The sequence below is a fragment of the Gopherus evgoodei genome, chromosome 1, assembly GCF_007399415.2.
Source record: "Gopherus evgoodei ecotype Sinaloan lineage chromosome 1, rGopEvg1_v1.p, whole genome shotgun sequence".
NCBI lineage: Eukaryota > Metazoa > Chordata > Testudines > Testudinidae > Gopherus > Gopherus evgoodei.
Genome location: NC_044322.1, coordinates 48,997,556 through 49,018,199, shown reverse-complemented (window position 1 = coordinate 49,018,199; position 20,644 = coordinate 48,997,556).

Sequence of the window (20,644 nt, the reverse complement as noted above, 5' to 3'; positions counted from 1 at the left end):
TTGTTTTCATCTGTTTGCAACGGAAATTTATAAAGAATTAATTACCTTCAAAAACGCAAAGGGAAACTTAGTGGACCACCTGCCACTTGTTGTGTAATATAATTCTACAAAATTAATTAAAGAATTTGGTTCAGACTATACACATGAAAACTGATCCCTCCACAGAGGCAAAATTCAAAGGACATCTCAGTAAAAGAACAGCTCTTTACTTGTCACAGTACCCTAGAACAAGGGAACATACTGAAGCTGAAAGGCTACAAATTTAAAACTGATCCTCTTTTTGTGACATGCATTTAGCCTGTGGAACTCATTGCCACAAGACTTCACTTAGTTCAAGTGTTTATTAGGATTGTAAATAGGATTAGGCATCTCTATTTTCAATGAGAGCATCCACAGTTATGTTAGACAGGATAAAAAAGTCTAAAATTGTTCATTGCTCAGAGCATAAACCAACTGCTACCAGCCAGGGTTAGGAAGAAACTTCTCCGATGGGCATGTTTTTCCATAATTGTGCACTATGGCATTTCTTGTATCTTCCTCTGAAGCATCTGGTACTGGCCACTATCTAAGATCAGATACTGGGTTGGATAAGTCAGTGGTCTGAGCTCCCCCATAGACGATACTGGAGTTCTACTTCAGTCCTTGAAGATCTCGGATATTTGCCAGAAGAACAAAACCTCTTGCCTACACATTGCTGTCTGATCCTCCAGCAATCAGCACCACTCCCTGCCTTGACAGCATGGCTCCTAAATAAGTTATACTTCCAGGAGCTTCCCCAGCTGCCCACAGAAGAAGAAGCTACTGTAGGTTCAGTCTGCCGTAATGGACGCTCATTTCCACCCCTTTTGTGAGGGAAGAATCAGACAGATTTGTTTGTAGTCCTGCCCTACTCTCCCTATATACAGAATTGGAACTCGGGATCAACTCAGAAGGGCTTCCACAATGTTGGTTGGATGTAAGCTACAGAAGTGGCTTTTTGCCAATATCTACAAGTGCAGACTTCCTTCAGGTCAAGAAAGCGGTAGAGAGCATAAGAGCAACCCGTGTAGTGGAGATGCATCCAAACCAAAACACCAGATTCAAACATCTCCAAACAAGAGATGACTAGAAACCCAGTTCAGGAGTCATTTGCAAAATTTGGATTTATCTTTATAGTGGGCTAATCAAATGTCCTCGATCTGAACACCTCATAAAGTAGAGGATGTTCAGAATAGGCCCAAGCTTCACAACTTGAATCTGGATCCCGATCTCTAATATTTAGGCACATTACACTGACTGTGTAGCATCTCAAAGGTCAGTGTTTCCTTAGGGAGCTCCTTTTTAAATTGTTAAGTTACACAGTGTCATTTTGGAAACCAGTGTTTTAATGACACTGGGGTCTCTGCCTTCCAAAATGTCTTTTAAAAAATCAGAATGGTCCAGCAATAGATAAAGTACTGTTTTCATTAAGCAAACAATCAAAATGCCAAGTTTATATGTCCCTGAGAAACCAGTGCCTGGCTCTCTAAAGGATGGAGTCACTACTAGTAACTTAAGCAACTACCACTACACATAGAACAAACAATTTTTCAGATAGGTCTCTATTTCTGCACAGTGTCTATCCTCTAGAGGAAATCAGGCAGAGAGTGCCAGCAAGACTTTCCCAGAAACAAGTTGTTCTTAGGAATAGTGCTCACACTAGAGGGGGGATGAAATCAGGAGACCAAAGGAAAATGAGTACAACATCCCATGATTTATAGCATCTGGCAGGAGGGCAGTGTTATTACAAGAAAATAAACATGGAAAATGGTAACCGAATGCACTCCAAGCACTTACTGAATATACACACATTAACACCTCATACCCTGCATGGAAATCTGAAAATTTAAATGATGGAAAAGACAGAAAGGAATCCATGACAGGACTGCGAGGGAAAAAACAGACGCCATATTGAGCGAAAGTACCAGTAGTTATCCACAAAAAGCTGGTCAGGACTTTGGTTTGACTTTGTTCTGCATATTGTTTCAAAAATGTGACACCTCCCCCTCCTATGGAATTGTGGTATAATAAAATATGGATTGTCTCGGTAATGGAAAAATTCCTTCACCAACTACATATGCAAAAGAAGCACCAAAAAGAAGACAGGTATATAGAAATGTGGTCATCCTTTCTAGCACACTCCAGGGAAGAAGACTTCCCAGCTAGCAAGCCACAATGTGTAGCCAGGTTCTTTGACTATTAATCTGATCCTGAATAAGTAACATACAATATAATATGATGTATTATTGTAATTTTGCCTTAATAAAAAGATTCCAAAAGAAAATCTGTCAAGAAATCAAATGAAACCAATTCTGAATACACAATGAACTGCTTCCTAAATGCTCCATGCAGCTTGGAATGAGCTGGCTGCGCTGTCTCTGTTCCCTAGCTAATTCTTAGCCATTGGCACCAACAAGTGGCTGTGTTGACATGAGCAGCAAGAATATATATATTTTTAACTTGCTTGGGGTGTGTGACGATGCTGCTTGAATTCAGTAACTCTGCTTTGTTGCATTACAGGATAGCTGCTATTTCTCTGCAGTAAAAAATATGCCCCCTAAATAAGAAGTTTAGGGAACTTCCTCAAGCCCTCTGTCTTTATTGACTAGAAGGAGACCTATTGCCCAGCCAAAGGAAATTATTTATGGCTGATTGCACTAGAAGATGGTCCTTCTTGCTTTTTGGCGACTTGGATAAGCAGACAAAGAAATTGGTGTAGAGTGGGTAAAAGGCGTAACAGAAACACTAAGCTCTACATGAGAAAATGAAGGACAAGAATACCAATCTAAATTTAGAGGCAATGCAGAGACTGTAAAATAACAACATCAGAAGTCCCACAACTGCCTTCAAGTTTACTGCAGAATTTGACACAGACCATAAGAAAGGGGGCAATAATATTGAATAATACTGTAGCAGGTTGCTGGTGCAAAAGCACCTAATTAGCCCCTGCCCAGTCAGCTCCAATCAGAGGAAGCAGATTGAAGCTGATGGATAAGACGTGATTCTGGCCTGAGGACTGGCAACACCTACTGGCCTGACAAGCCAAGGGCTATAAAGGCTGGGCCAGAAGGCAGGGGGTAACCAGGGAAAAGTTAGTCAGGAAGGGAACTGGAGGCCTTCTAGCCAAAGGCTGATTCTACCTATAAAGGAAGTGACTAATCCTGTAAAGTTTGTATATAGCTAGACACTGGTGGTGGGATAACCTTAAATAAATAAAGACATGGGTGTTACACAACCCAGAAGCCTCTCTGAGCCTTGTTGGGGCTAGCAAGCAGGCCCCAGGAAGAGGGGTGGGTCATAAACCCTGTTACAAATACCATTTTTAAAGGCATCCACTGCTTTGTAATCATTGCCCATTGATAATGATCATGCATGTGCTGCACATGCCACCATTCAGGCTGCTGTTTGAAAGAAAAGGAAGACATAGTACTGAAATTGTACTGTGTAAAGTACCCTGTGGATGCCAGTCTCCAGAGACAGGACTGCTCAACAGTGTGGGTCAAAGCTCTAGCATATTTCAGTAAATTTCTGGTGCAGCAGAAATTTCAGTTGGTTCTTGAGGTTCAATGGCAGTGCAAATATGCTTGGTCCATCTTCATAGCTGACCCATCCATTCAGCAATAGGAAGAAGAATGACCATTAGCAGAAATCTCTCTCCTCCACAAGATTGGAAAGCCACCTCTCTTTTCCATGCTGGTACCTAAACAATTGCTGTGTTCTCCAAACATAAGACAGCTTTAAAGAAGAAATTGCAAACTGGTAAGATAGTCCTTGGAAGAGATGACAATTCCTTCCACCTGCCCACCTGTGAAAAATTATGAAAATTTAAAATTTTTAAAAGCATTAGTACATGTTATCACACTGTCTGGAGTGTCACATGACTGAGTGCCTACCTCAGGACAGGCTGTCAAAAACAGGGAAGATACCCCAAACTGATGGTATGTTCTATAATTAGATTTCATCAGCACAGTAACAAATGTGAACTCCTGGATCACTATGTTATTCTTACCTTGGAGTCACAATCACCTTAGACTCTCCAGTCTATCTTGCCATCCAAGCCTCATTAAACAAATACTTTGCCTCGGTCTTTAATGAGACTAATGAGGAGCTTAGGGATAATGGTAGGATGACAAATAGGAATGAGGCTATGGAGGTAGATATTACTACATCCAAGGTAGAAGCCAAACTCAAACAGCTTAATGGGATGAAATCAGGGGGCCCAGATAATCTTCATCCAAGAATATTAAAGGAACTGGCACATGAAATTGCAAATCCATTAGCAAGAATGTTTCATGAAAATATAAACTCAGGGGTTGTACTGTATGACTGGAAAATTGCTAACATAGTTCCTATCTTTAAGAGAGGAGGGAAAAAAGTGATCGGGGCAACTACAGACCTGTCAGTTTGACATCTGTAGTATGCAAGGTCTTGGAAAAAAATTTGGAGGAAAAAGTAGTCAAGGACATTGAGGTCAATTGTAATTGGGACAAAATACAACATGGTTTTACAAAAGGTAGATCATGCCAAACCAACCTGATCTCCTTCTCTGAGAAGGTAACAGATTTTTTAGACAAAGGAAATGCAGTGGATCTAATTTACCTCAATTTCAGTAAGGCATTTAATAGGGTTCCACATGGGGAATTATTAGCTAAATTGAAAAAGATGGGGCTCAATATGAAAATTGAAAGGTGGATAAGGAACTGGTTAAAGGGGAGACTACAATGGGTCATACTGAAAGGTGAATTGTCTGGCTGAAGGGAGATTACTAGTGGAGTTCTTCAGGGATTGGTTTTGGGACAATTTTATTTAATCTTTTTATTACTGACCTTGGCACAAAAAGTGGGAATGTGCTAATAAAGTTTGCGGATGACACAAAGCTGGGAGGTATTGCCAATACAGAGAAGGACCAGGATATTGTACAGGAAGATGTGAATGACCTTATAAACTGGAGTAATGGTAATAGGATGAAATTTAATAGTGAAAAGTGAAAGGTCATGCATTTAGGGACTAATAACAAGAACTATTGTTATAAGCTGGGGAGACATCAGTTGGAAGTAACAGAGGAGAAGGACCTTGGAGTATTGATTGATCACAGGATTACTATGAGCCACCAATGTGATATGGCCATGAAAAAAGCTAATGCGGTCTTGGGATGCATCAGGCGAGGTATTTCCAGTAGAGATAAGGTGGTGGTAGTACCATTATACAAGGCATTGGTGAGACCTCATCTGAAATACTGTGTGCAGTTCTGGTCTCCCATGTTTAAGAAAGATGAATTTAAACTGGAACAGGTTCAAAGAAGGGTTACTAGGATGATCCAAGGAATGGAAAACCTGTCATATGAAAGGAGACTTGTTTAGCTTAACCAAAAGAAGGCTGAGGGGAGATCTGATTGCTCTCTATAAATATATCAGAGGAATAAATACCAGGGAGGGAGAGGAATTATTTAAGCTCAGTACCAATGTGGACACAAGAACAAATGGATATAAACTGGCTATCAGAAAGTTTAGACTTGAAATTAGACGAAGGTTTCTAACCATCAGAAGAGTGAAGTCCTGGAACAGCCTTCCAAGGGGAGTAGTGGGGGCAAAAGACATATCTGGCTTCAAGACTAAGCTTGATAAGTTTATGGAGGGGATGGTATAATGAGATAGCCTAATTTTGGCAATTAATTCGTCTTTGACTACTAGCGGTAAATATGCCCAATGGCATGTGATGAGATGTTAGATGGAATGGGATCTGAGTTACGACAGAGAATTCTCTCCTGGGTGTGCTGGCTGGTGAGCCTTGCCCACATGCTCAGGGTTTAGCTGATCACCATATTTGGGGTCGGGAAGGAATTTTCCTCCAGGGCAGATTGGCAGAAGCCCTGGGGGTTTTTCACCTTCCTCTGCAGCATGGGGCATGGGTCACTTGCTGGAAGATTCTCTGCACCTTGAAGTCTTTAAGCCATGATTTGAGGACTTCAATGGCTCAGACACAGGTTTGATCCAGGAGTGGGTGGGTGAGATTCTGTGACCTGCATTGTGCAGGAGGTCAGACTAGATGATCATAATGGTCCCTTCTGACCTTAAAGTCTATGATTTAGTGATAAACAGTCATTTACACCAAAAATTACAAAATATTCAGGTTGCTTCCAGTCCCAAGAGACCAGTCATTTACCACACATTGATTTGTATCTCAGCTTTTGTCCTATGATGGCCCACTTAATTTTTGATGGGCAGGAGGGATGATTCCCCTGCCTGGGTTCACAAGTTCAGAGCAAACATTTTCAAAGTTATAAAGCAAAACGTACATATTTCCTTATAGAATGGAATATAAACATTACAAATGAGATTAATGCACACAGCAACGTACAAGCATTGCATAGACTCTAAACAGCAAATACATTCTGATAAGACTAATATGTATTTTCAATAAAACTAACATATAGGTGAGCTGGTTTAACTTCCAGCAATGAGTTTGTCAGTTCTTAGCTAATGCCTATGGTCGTGGCCAGAGCTGGCACTTGGTTTATCTGTATCACACATGTATCTTACCATTAGCAGCCTCTGCTCCTTCTGCAGGAGCTGCAAAAGTTGTCTGAGAACCAAGGACACATTAACAGTCACATTCCTGGAATGCTGAAAAGTATCAATATCGTGGCCTTCTTCAAGAACAGTTTCGCCCTCATCATTCCCCGTGGTCAGGGAAAGAGCAAGGAGATGTTTGCAGAGACATTAACATTTGGCTGTGGTTCACAGACTCAGTCCTGTTATGTTATGTTGGTCTACATTTCTTTTTTTAAAACTGTATTTTCATGTTCCATATGGTACTCCTAATCAATGTTATAGTTTCTTTGACTTGTGCGTGGACCCTCCTTTCTAAATATGATGAACATGAGATTTTTTCAAGTTTGGGATGCGGCCTCACAATTCACAGCACATGAACTGCAATGGTGTAACCATCTGGTGCCATCATATTACAGCTGCTTTTCTGTCTGTCCCCAATCCAGAATGCCACATTCCCCACTGGATAAGAAATCCCCGAAGTCACAAGGATACAAGGGAGAGATGGAGAAAGTGCAATTAATGTTCTGTGCTCACAGAAAGCATAGCTAATCCTAAATGCAGCAGAACTCACAACACAGAAAATGGGTAGATAAACATCTTTATGGCTTGGTTCACATGCAGAAAAATGAAACACAATTCAAGTAACAATATAGGCATCTGCCACTACCCAGTGATTAAACAGCCATTCCTCCCCTAACCTGGACCAGTTTCAACCTGGGGATTAGTGTACCATAACAGCCACTTCATAACAGCCACTAAGTGCAGTTAGCATTCCTGACTAAGAACTGTTTAAAAATTAAATTGGTGCACACGCGTGTGTGCACACTCACTCCCACAAGTGAATGTTGATAAGTTTGTTGAGAGAGATTGAGTGCTTCTAAGAAGAGAATTATAAACAAATGTGAACCGTTAAAGCAAAAGCACTGCACGGTGACCATATTACACCACCCTCCACAGCACAAATCCAGCCCTTGTCAGAGACTGGGACATGAGCAGTCATGCCTCATGGTTAGAGCAGGAGTCAGGTCTTCTGGTAGAGCTGGAGTTGATAGCCAGGAATAGGAGCCCAGGGCCAGAACCAAAGTGGGAGGCCAGGTGCCAGAGTCCAGGATCAGAGCTGAAGTCAGAAGTTCAGAACCAGAATCAGAGGCCAGATGCTGGATCTAAAGGTCTGAGTCACAAGTCGGAAATTAGAAGTAGAGGGTCAGAACTGGGTTACCTGGAGTGAGGCAAGGCTGGGACCAAGGCAGGTGCAGGAGCAGGACCAGAACAAGGTGGGAGTAGGAGTGGGAACAAGCAGGCACAGGCTCTGTCACAGCCATAGGCAATTTTTTTGAGCAACCACTGAGCATCTTAAGCTTAAGAGCTGGTCTGCTGCTCTTGCCACCAGTAAGGCAACCAACTACAGGCCAACTGTGCCCATTAGTCTAGGCCTGGTTTGGCATCAGTAATTGGACATGGGTGAGATCTCATTTCTTGGGAGACGGGATTAGGGAGGTAAATGGATCAGCAGGCTAAAAACAGAAAGTCTGTATTAGCTAAGATAAAAGGGAACACTCAGGGAGCCATTTATAATGGACAGGATAAACCTAGAACATGAGATGAGGTAAAGAGTAAGTTGTGCCTGGACAGAACATGAGGTACAGGGATTGGTTCCTACAAAGCAGCCAATCTGAAAATGCATGATGCAATGCATAATAGAATCTAATCATAGAATATCAGGGTTGGAAGGGACCTCAGGAGGTCATCTAGTCCACACCCCTGCTCAAAGCAGGACCAATCCCCAAACAGTTTTTTACCCCAGTTCCCTAAATGGCCCCCTGAAGGATTGAACTCACAACTCTGGGTTTAGCAGGTCAAAAATGCAATGCGTAAATAAGTATAAAGGAAGAGGTTTGCTGTGTAACTTTGGATGTATAGTATGCCCTATACGCTCACCAACGCCCCTGTTTGGTTCTGATCAACTCAGCTTAGCTTTGCCCTATGCCAAATAAAGGAACCTGAGTGACAAGAGTGGAGTTGAACTGAGTTCCTCAGGAACTAAGTGGAGGCCTGGAGGGAACACTTGGCTCATGAAACAGGTTACCCAGAGATTGACTCTGCTGCCATCCCTGATTCCTGACAACCCTAAGGTTGATAACCCAGTGTCTGAAATGTATGAATTGCCACAGGAATGAGTGGCTAATGATTGTTGGCTACAGGGGAACAAAACCCTCACAAAGCTATGTAACCCCACAAGTACGTGCCAATGTTCCCTCATGCACTTTTCCAGCAGCTACATGGGGTGTGAAGGTGTCCCTTAGCACAGGCAGATTGCACTATCTGCTTCCCTGCTATGCTAAGACGTGTGAACATATGGAAGCCCTGATTTACCTTGCCCGCTGGGAACCAGGACCAGTGTGCACATGGGTGGGATCCAGCTGCTAATACAGAATTTGTTAACCAGAGATATTGTGTGTCTATTTGGAATGGAACCACTCCCCTTTACCCTCACAAACATTATAGTGGGTGTAGCAGGTAATGATTATGCAAATAGCATTGGCCACATTGGCATCCAAACAGATGTTTAGGCAGCACCAGATTTCAGCCTACCAAAGAGACACTATACTGCCATTCTGCAGCTACACAGTTTATCACTGATTTCCCTTTTTCCTAGGTCACTGATGTCAGGGTAGGGATTCATAAGTTAGGAGCAGGTAAGCAGGGTCCCCCAAAATAATGGTTAGCAGAGACATACCATGGAGAACCACATTATTCCTAAGGAATAAAATCCTTCCTTCCCCTTCAAGTACAATCCTGATCTCCTCAGCAACCTGTCATCATGAACCTTTCCAGTGTTTTCCACATTGGTATTAGTGAATCTGTCTCTATGGGCCATTAAGCCTTGCAGAACAGGTAAAAAGTAATCTTTTCAGTTTACATACTTGCTCTTTTTGGAGAGCAAAGTATTAGGATATGAGTTCCATTGATTGCCCCTGCACAGTTCAGAAACCCTATCTTCTGAAATCCAGCTATTATTTCTGGAACTTTTCCTATGGCAGTCACCCATGGACAGATCGGTGTTAATTTCCTTGCAAACCTGCACAACCATGACCCTGTCAGTGGACTTTCCAACCCGGAAGTGGTTTGCAAAGGACTGACAGCTGTCTGGTGTTACCAATTTCCACAGAGCAATAGCCACCTGCTTCTGAACCATATGGATTCCCTGAATCTAATATTCTGATGTTGAGAGGGGCATGCAAGCTCATCACCCAGCTCTGTGAAGGTCTGTTTTCTCATTCAGAATTTCTGAAGCCATTGCTGGTCATCCAAGGTTTCCAAAACAATGTGATCCCAACAGACTGTGCTAGTTCATCTGCACCAGAAGCAAAGATCCCATCTCAAAAAAGTTATATTAGAATTGGAAAAGGTTCAGAAAAGGGCAACAAAAATGAATAGGGGTTTGGAACAGCTTCCATATGAGGAAAGATTAATAAAACTGAGACTTTTCAGCTTGGAAAAGAGATGACTAAGGGGGGATATGATAGAGGTCTATAAAATCATGACTGGTGTAGAGAAAGTAAATAAGAAAGTGTTATTTACTCCTCCTCATAATACAAGAATTTGGGGTCACCAAATGAAATTAATAGATAGAAGGTTTAAAACAAACAAAAAGAAGTATTTCTTCACACAGTGCGCAGTCAACCTGTGGAACTCTTTGCCAGAGGACTTTGTGAAGGCCAAGACTATAACAGGATTCAAAAAAGTACTAGATAAATTTATGGAGGATTGGTCCATCAATGGCTATTAGCCAGGATGGGCAGAGATGGTGTCCCTAACCTCTGTTTGCCAGAAACTGGGAATGGGAGATGGGATGGATCACTTGATGATTATCTGTTCTATTCATTCCCTTTGGGGCACTTGGCATTGGCCACTGTTGGAAGACAGGATACTGGGTTAAATGGGCCTTTGGGCTGACTCAGTATGGCCGTTATGTTCTTAGGTCCGCCTATGGGCATACTGTGGTAATATTGGTATATCTGTTCCATGGGAGCTGAATGGATTGTCATTCCCCGTCAAGGTCAGCCATATTCAGTGTGTCAGAAAGTTCTGCCCAAATTCCATCCAACATCTTGCTGATTGTCTGCTTCACTTCGTAAACATTTGTCCTGCCATATATACAACTGTGTGAAGGCAGAGGACAATATCAACAACACACAGCAAGGCAGTTCCTAAAGTATCTCTGTGACGCACAGAACCCTGCAATGCACCCGAAATGTTGTGTAACAAAGCCTGCAGCGTGGATGCAGATATACATGTGTACACCGCTTTAAGCTCATGTTCAGCACAGCAAATGTCGGGACACAGCAGAGGTATAGGGAACATGTGCAAGCATGTACACAATTGAGTAACTGAGTACGTGGGCCAGTGAAGACCTAGCCAAAGAGCAGTTAGTTCAATAACGTGAGCTAGCATGTTGTCCTTAGTTAACAGCATAGTAAGCATGGCTAAGGGTCAGTAGCAAAGGGGTTAACTTGCAAAGATAAAAGGGTTTCTTATCAAAATTAAGTCTCAATGATGCATTTAGCTGCTGGTTTACATAATTTGAAATGAACTGTAGTGCAGAAAGAAAGGGCCTTGGTCTGCTCTTTTTTCCCAACAGAAAATGAATTACTATAATAACTGATGTGCTTCAGCGATCTGATGTCATTAATGGAAAATTAGATAATAGGAACTGGTAAAGAAACTCAGCTTGGATTTCAAACACTTATCTGCAGTATTTTGGCAAAAAGATATATACATGTATATTAAATCTGTACTCTAACTAAAGACTGCACAGCCCAAGGGGATTGGTAATGGGATATAATGCACAGCCTTTCACCTCTTGACTGCTGGTCTATGTCAAGCCCAGATCAGCAGTGAGTGAAAGTTGTTATCATCTGGTGGCTATTTAGTAGCCAATGTGACACACACACACACGTTAGGTAGTCTTAGACCACTTCCCAAAAGACAAACTTTCACATCACATATAGACAATCTCTGCACAGAAACCATACAAACCAAGATGGCCCAGATTGTGTCCCCTAGACCTGTGCATGTGGCGTCCCACAGAAAGTTTGCAGAAGGAGAGGTCAGCTGCCTCTGCAGCAGCATTCCCCTCACTGGGAACCCATGGAAGGCACCCAGGGGCAGAGGGCAGCACCCTCACCATCCCTACAGAGATTATCTGGAAAAGACAACATGGTTTCAACCTGTTCTATGGAGCTTCTCCACACTGGGGAATCCTCTATCAGTGGGGCTTTAGGGTCAAAGAAAGGCCTTGAAGTGCAGGACCAATGGAGCAGTGCTACCAAAGAGCTGGGGCAGAGATTCCTGGAAAGGCCCATAGCCAATGTGTGTGGTTTTGTTTCTCAGGTATATTCCCTGGACTTGAGGACAGAACCACAGCTCATTTTGCAGGGTGACAAAACACACCCCTCCAGACAGGATAAATCGGGGGATGCTTCGAATGGACATCTTAAGGAGCTTCTCTCCCTTCCTACACTCTCCAGTATTTCTGTGGGAAGGATGATTTGGTGCCAGAAACACTAGGGCACCTAATGGTACTTTGTTGGCTGTGTCAGTAGATAGGCCAAGGACTGAGTGGATACAGAGCCTGAACTCTCATCCCTAGAGTAGAGCTGCAACACATTGGCAGAGCACAGTATGAAGATGCTTGTAGTGCTACTGCTTGTGATGTGGATAAACAAAGAACTGTAGTCTGTGGAGCTATCAGTCTGGTACCTTTCATGAGCTCTACAGTCACACAAAACAGTTTGCACCTTTAAAAATAAGTCAAATCTGTGACTGGACTGTCAGAAAAGGATAGCATGGCACTCCCTAGTGTGGATGTGAGATTTGATTTCTAATGCTCCAAACTGCTCAGGTGAGAGGTGCTTAAAGCTCCTAGTGCAGTGCGATGATATTTTATGTAGAAATCTTCTCTACTGAGTGAAAATTCTTTAAAATCCTCAATTTTTAGCACTGTGATGAAAATTGTCAGCTGTGATGAGGTCTACTCCCCACACTGGCCCTGCAAGAGCTAAATTAGGCCAGGTAGGCCTAATCAGCCAATCAACCTACAAAGGAGCGGGAGAGGGAGGATTTAGGCTGTGTGGAGGTTGTTAATTAGGAGGAAGCTCACCTGGGAGGGAACAGGTGTGGCTTCTATAAGAGAGTGGGATCTGACTAGGACGGTTGGAGACTGAAAAGCTTGGAGAAGCATGGGGCAAGAGCAGTAAGGCAGATGTAACCAGGGTGACTGACCCTTCCTAAAAGTGGAGGGTCACAAGGCTCTGCTCCTTCTGCAGCCAAGGCCCTGTGGAAAGCCAGGCCAAGAAGCCTGGGCACTCCACCTGCTTGGAGTTGCCCCACCCCCTGAGAGCAGCCCCCAGTCTGTATCCCAGGCCCTCTGTCCAGGGCAGGTGGAGAGTCTATGCCATCCCACAGCTACCTGGGATCCCCAGGCAGTTCTTAACAGGCCAGGCTCCAGAGCCATGTTGAGAAGAGGAAGTGCAGGAGTCTGGGCCTGTGGCAGAAAGTGGATGGACCAAGCCTGTCCACTTGCAAAAGCAGGAGGGACTTTCCCCCCCCCCCAGGTGTTCTGGCACTCTTGGATGTACCTGTAGACCTTAACTGCTCGCTGTAGGGCTCTGGACTGGAACCCAGTGGAAGGCAGCTGAGAGTGATATAGTCAGGGCAGTAGGATGAGGACTGCCTGATGCTGCTGGTGCAGAAGGACCTTGAAAGAATCCCGTGGAAGGGGAAATGACTGCCCTGGCTAGAGGGCTGAGTAGGGTTACCCACCTTCTACTCTCACAAAACTGAACACCCTTACCCTGCCCTTTCTCTGGGGCCCCACCCACCCCCTACTCCATCTGCCCCCCATTGCTTATTCTCCCCACCCTCACTTGCTCATTTTTGCCAGGCTGGATTGGGAGTTAGGGTGCAGAAGTGGGCGAGGGCTCTGGCTAGGACTGCGGGCTCTGGGGTGGAGCTGGTGGTGAGGGGTTTGGGATGCAGAAGGAGGCTCTGAGTTGGGGGGTGAGGAGTTTGGAGTATGGGAGGCTTCAGGCTGAGGCAGGGGGTTGGGGTGTGGGATCTGGGGTGGGGCTCAAAATGTGGGATTCAGGGCACATGAGGGGACTCTGGGTTAGAGCTGATGATTTGGGGTGCATGAGGGGGCTCTGGGCAGGGGGTTGGGGTGCAGGGGGTGAGGACTCTGGATGGCCATGCTGGTTCAGGGGTGAGGCTGGAGATGAGGGATTTGGGGTGCAGGAGAGTGCTCTGGGCTGGGATCAAGGGGTTTATAGGGTGGAGGGCTAGGTTAGGCGGTTGGGGTGCAAGAAGGGGTCAAGGTGAAGGCTCTAGGTGGTACTTACATCAAGTGGCTCCCAGAAGCAGTGGCATGTCCCCCCGCCCAGCTCCTAGGCAGAGGTGAGGCCAAGTGGCTCTGCACACTGCCCTGTCCATAGGTTCCACCCCCACAGCTCCCATTGGCCGCGGTTCCTGGCCAATGAGAGCTGCAGGGGTGGCGCTTGGGGCAGGAGCAACTCCCAGAGCCCCCTGGCTGCCTCTGTGTGTAGAAGCCAGAGGTGGGACATGCTGGGAGCCACACAAAGGCATGGCAGGCAGGGAGTCCTGCTGCGCCACCAACCGGATTTTTAACAGCTGGGTTGGCAGTGCTGACCAGAGCCACAAGGATCCCCTTTTGACCAGGTGTTCCAGTTGAACATTGGACACCTGGCAACCTTAGGGCTGAGTCATGAAGTAGCTGTACTATGCTTCTATGAGTGGAAGGAAAGCTGTGTGTTGCAAGAGACCAAAAAGAGGGTACTGAATTGGGTGGAGCTAATCCCCAGAATCAAAGGAGCTGTCACCCAGCAGTGAGCAGAACAAGAGTAGACTGCCCCATGACACCCGCTAATCTTTTCCAAACTGTTTCTCTTGGCAATGATTCTACATGCAAAAATAATTAATGGTGTATTATTTAGCCCATTATCTTGCAGCCCTGTCTACTCCAAAAGGAATGCGGTCTAGGGAGAAAAGCACTTTACATCTTTAAAAAAATGAACGCAGTAGTCTAGGTCAATACAGTATTTCTGGTAATTTCTAGAAAATCAAGAATCCTCCCATTGGCAGAATTTACCATTCATCATCACACTAGAACACAAAAAGGGAAGTCTTTAAAAGTGTTACGCACAGTATCATTTATATGCATTTCTGTTGAGAAGGCAAGAAAAGCCAAAAGGGCTTTGGCTTTGTGCTCCTACTATCTGATCACAAAACAGCTGGTTTAGTTTTTTCCATTTGATTGAACACAGTCCCGTGAAGAAAAGCAGACAGATAATTTATGAGGACTCCTCCCAGGAAACCGCCTGTAAAGTTAGAAATGTTATGTAGAAGCATACCACACACTTAATTTAAACTGAATGCCAGAAATATAAGAAAAAGTGCACTATAGCTGAGTCTCTGAAGCAAGAGTTAATGCAGTTGGGATGAAGTTCGCTGTGGGGTCAGTGCAGGCTCTTAAGCCCTGTGTTGCGGCTGTCTATCTAAGGTACTTCTGTGGCCTTACACACAATCCTTAATGTAATTATCCTGTGAGTGTTATTGTGCTCATATAACAGAAGGGAAACTGAAGCACAGAGACTGTGTGACTTGCCCAAAGGGAAATCCGTGTCTGCCCTAACCACTGGACCATCTCTTTCTGTGAGCTGTGCTCAGCCTTTACACTCCTTGCACAACACAGAAGGGGTTGCCAAACCAGGCTTGTGCACTCCCTTGTGGAGTGTGCTGATGCAGGAAGAGCAAGGGTCGGGCCATGTGATCTATATTGAAATAGTTCCAGTGCCTCACCAAAGTACACAAGTGGTGCAGAGGGGCTGAAACTGCTGCTCCCACCTATACGGGGAGTAGCATGTGAGGCAATGCACTGTATCTCCATGTCTGGTCCCAGATTTGGGGATAGATTTCCCCATCCCAGCTCCTTCCACGTACATCACCTGCATAGAGTTCAGTTACCTGAACTGTATTTGGGTTAAATTAATTTCACACAAAGGCCTGATCCAAAGCCTATTGAAGTCAATGGCAGTCATTCCATTGCCTTCAATGGGCCTTGGATCAGCCCTCAGGAGAACAGGGGAGATTTTATGTAAAAGAATCATAGAACTGTATTGCTGGAATGGACCTCAACATTATCAAGTCCAGCCTCCTGTGCTGAGACAGGACCCATGAAACCTAAACCATCCCTGACAGGTGTCTTCCAACCTGTTACTAAAAACTCCCAGTGATGGGGATTCCACAGCCTCCCTTGGAAGCCTAGTCCAGAGCTTACCTACCTTTATAGTTTGTCATATCTAACCTAAATGTCACTTGCTGCAGATTAAGCCCATTACCTCTTGTCCTACCTTCAGTGAACAGAGAACAGTTGATCATAATCCTCTTTGTGGAAGTGGAGAAAGGGATAAAGGGAATTTGAACATAGATATCTTAGTCTCTAGGAACAGAGCAAGAGTCAGGCTAACAAAGTCAAGCTGACATTGACTCTAATAACACGAGACTTGAAGGCGGGGCCTAGATGGGTGGAAGGCGAGTGGGAACAGACTGTAAGAGATACTGTTACTAGAAGAAATATGTATAACAAAATGCAGCTGTTGCTCATTATTGTATGTAATGAAAGGTATGAAAGCTTGCCTAATTGTTTATCTAACTGAGACCTGCCTCAGGAGGGGGAGACCTGCCCATGTGTACTCTCCTGTGCATATTGCAATTGCTCAAAATAAACCTGCCTCCAGCTTGTTGCTCCAAACTCAGAGTGAGGACTCGTTTTTCTCCCACATCTTTATATAAGAGCCCTTAACATACCTGAAGGCTATCATCAGGTCCCTCCTGTTTTCTTTTCTTGGGACTAAATATGCCCAATTATTTTAACCTTTCCTCATAGGCCAGGTTTTTAAAACCTTTTATCATATTTCTTGTTCTTCTCTGGACTCTTTCCAATGGATCCACATCTTTCCTATAGCGGGGTGCCCTGAGTACAGGACACCGTACTCCAGCTGAGGCTTTTTACATTGCCAAGTAGAGTAGGACAATTACCTCTCATGTCTTACATACAACACTCCTGTTAATCCTCCCCAGAGTGATATTGAGCTTTTCCACAGCTGAATCACACTAACTCATTCAATTTGTGATCCACTATTGCCTCCAGATCCTTTTCAGCAGTACTACCTAGCCAGTTATTCCCCATTTTTAATTTTGTAGTTGTGCATTAAATTTTTCCTTCCTAAGTGAAGTACTTTGCACTTGTCTCTATTGAATTTCATCTTGTGCACTTCAGACCAATTCTCCAGTTTGTCACGGTTGTTTTGAATTCTAATCCTGTATTATAAGTGCTTGCATCCCCTCCAATCTTGGTGTTATCTGCACATTTTAAAACATACTCTCCATTCCATTATCCAAATTAATAAAATTATTGATTACTACTGGATCCAGGACTGATCCCTGTGGGACCCACTCTATGCGCTCCAAGTCTGACTGCAAACCAATGATAACTACTTTGAGTATGTTTTTCAATCAGTTGCGCACCCATCTTATAGTAGCTTCTAGATCACTTTTCCCTAGTTTGCTTAATGGAATGTATTGTGCCAAAAGCCTTACTAAAAATCAAGATATCACATCTACTGCTTCCCCCCACCCACTGGACCAGTAATTCTATCAAAGAAGGAAATTATGTTGGTTTGGCATGTTTTGTTCTTGACAAATCCATTCTGGCTATTTCTTATAATCCTATTATCCTCAAGGGGCTTTCAAACTGATTGAGAATTTATTCCAGTGTCTTTCCAGGTATCAAAGTTAAACTGACTGGTCTATAATTCCCCCTTTTAAGGATATATACTATGTTTTCCCTTCGCCAGTCTTCTGGGACCTCACCCATCCCCTAGGCCAGGGGTCGGCAACCTTTGGCACGTGGCCCACCAGGGTAAGACCTCTGGCGGGTCAGGCCGGTTTGTTTACCTGCCGTGTCCACAGGTTTGGCTGATCTCAGCTCCCACTGGCTGCAGTTTGCCGTCCCAGGCCAATGGGGGCTGCAGGAAGCGGCACATGCTGAGGGATGTGCTGCCTGCCACCCCCATTGGCCTGGAGTGATGAACCGCAGCCAGTGGGAGCTGCGATTGGCTGAACCTCCAGACACTGCAGGTAAACAAACCGGCCCGGACCCTGGCAGACTGTGTGCCAAAGGATGCCAGTCCATGCTGTAAGCATTCTCAAAATTGCTAACGGTTCAGAGATTGTTTTAGCTAGTTCCTTAAGTACCCTAAGATGAATTTCATCAGGCCCTGCTGACTTGAATATATCCAACTTATCTAAATATTCCTTGACCTATTCTTTCTCTATTTTGGCATGCATGAACAGCCTGCCAAAAGCAAAAAAGAAATATTTCAATTGTTTCCATGACTAAAATGGCATCCGAGATTTCAGTCTAATACTTTTAATGTTAATGAGTAGTCTTTTCAAACAAGAATATGCAGAGCTGTGAAACAAAGTAAAAAGAAAAACCTTTTCCCCCATTTTGTGGCAGAAAATCTAGTGTATTCCAAGGAAGCCCTCTGCAGGTATCTTTTTTAAGCTACACTCACTAGCTCAAGCATTACCTTTGTATCCCACCCCAGCTCAGATGATTTAACGGATTTTTTTTCCCTCAAAACAGGCTAAAGTTCAATGCATAAACAACTGTCTTTGCTATCTATATGTTAAAGAAATTATGATTCAGTGCAGGCAATAGAAATAGTCTGAGTTTTCCTTGTCATTCAATTCTGTTTATTTTCTTGACAAAGCCCAAACCACAATATGTCTCAGAGAAACCATCATCCTTTGAGACTAACAGAGATTGGAGAAGAGGCATAATTAAATATTCCCTCTAAAAGCAGTTGTATTTTTTTTCCTATAAATGTATATGTAAAGGCACAGGACTCACCCCTGCAGCACCTCCTGCTGGTTGTCTCTAAGAATTAGCACATCCAGTCTCCAGAGCACCCTCTGCAGGCCTGTGTCCTGCTGCCACTGACTCCTATGTCCCTCCCAGGACCCAGTGCCCCTTGCCTTTGGGGTGCTTCCCCCTGGCAATACCCCCACAGTCTCAGGGTCTCCCCACCTAGGGGAACCCCCTACCCCAACCTTGCCTCAGTCATGGGCTACTGCTAGTCACCAACTAACCTCCATTCCCTGGGGCAAACTGCAGTATAAGCCACTCATTACTGGCAAGAAGGGTTTAGACCTGCTACCTCTGCCTATCCGTCTGCAACCTCCCAGTACACATTGGCTTTCTGCTAGGCCACAGCCTGGGGCTTTCCAGGCTGGAGCCCCCCAGCTCCTCTACCTTTCCCCAGCCCTGCCATACTTGGGTACTCTGCTCAAGTCCCTCCCTCTCAAAAGCTAGAGGAAGTCTGTGCCAGCACTTGGCTCCCTGGCCTTTTTATACAGGCCTGACTGGGACATGGCCCAGCTGCGGCTGTTTCCCCAATCAGCCTAGTAGCAGCTTTCTTCCAGCCACAGCCCTCCCTAGGGCTACTTTTAACCCCTCCCGGGCAGGAGCGGGTGATCACCCTGCTACAGTATAATGTATGCTGGGATGAGGGCAGCTGAAGACAGTGTGTAACTTTTGATAAGTGCCTGTCTCCTCAGAGAGAAGAAATATTGTGTATCAGAAAAAGATTGACACATGCTGTAGATCTCCTCCGTCAGGGAGGAATGCAGAGAAAGCATCCTCAAAGAAAACCAAGCATCTCTCTCACCAAGAAGAAAATCAATCCACCTTTGCCTTAGTGAATCTGAATTGCCTTTGGTATATTCTAACGCTCACTGCTACCCACAGAGCTCTCATGACAGTGAAATACCTTCCGGCTCTGATGACTGACAGCCCAGGAGGAGACTGATGACACTAAGTGATGGGGGAAATGGCAATTCACCTACTGCACTGCAGTGATTGCTTGCCTGTAAATAAAATAGACACCTGAGATACAGTAAGAACATCCAGGGATAATGCTGTTCTATTATAGTATTGGGTGCTGTTTTCCCATAAAAACAGTATTTCGGCTTCAGTTGATGTTTACTTGGCATTTCCTTGAAGTTTAGCTGGAATTGATAAATTAAATTATTGCTAATTCATTTCCCCCATTGAGCTATGATGACAAATCACTGAAAGTTAATGGCAATGATCCTCAACTAATGTAATGCCACAGCTCTGACTTCAGTTTAAACAAGCTGAGGATCTGGGGCAATAAATTTTAAGAAGAATGTAGCAATATCTTCTAGGAAGACAAGATGGGTGAGGCAATATCTTTTATATGGCAGAGGACCAACTTCTATTTGTGAAAGACACTCTTTTGAGCTTACACAGAGCTCTTTACTGGATTTCAGTCATTACTGCAAAGAAAAGAAAAATGGTTTTATGATTAAAAGTGATTTAAATCAAATATTTCCTGTGTAAATCCTGCCCTTTCAGGGCTACAGTGGTCTCGATACAGCCCTCGACCTAAGCAGAATAAACTGGATGGATATATAGGAAAGACGGAATAGATCAAATAAACTTCCCTATCTTGGATTCTCAGCTGCAAAACAGACTGAATGAGCCACTTCAGCTTGAAGAAATCCATTGCAGCTCAAACAAGACAGCTCCCTGTATCCAGATGGGTTTGGGTGAAAATGTGTAGCTCTTTAGTACCAGTCCTCTTAAAAGTACACAACTAGTGGTCTGAAAACAGCTTCCTTCCCAGGCCCTCTAATCTAGTCTTTACTAACCTTCTTCCTAAAGCCAAGAGGGATCCTCAAGTGTGTGACTTTCAACATCCTGTCCTCTCTTCCTGAAGCTAGGCATCAAGACTCTTGATAAGATAATGGCTGATTGACTCAACCCATTTCTCCTCATCTTGATGAAGCAGTTTTTATTTCTGACAATCATTCATGCATCACGGTCAGGTGACCATTGCATTTCCTGGCCTCTCCATATACGCCAAATGATACTTGTGTAGTGGCATCCCTGAGCTGCAACTTCAAAG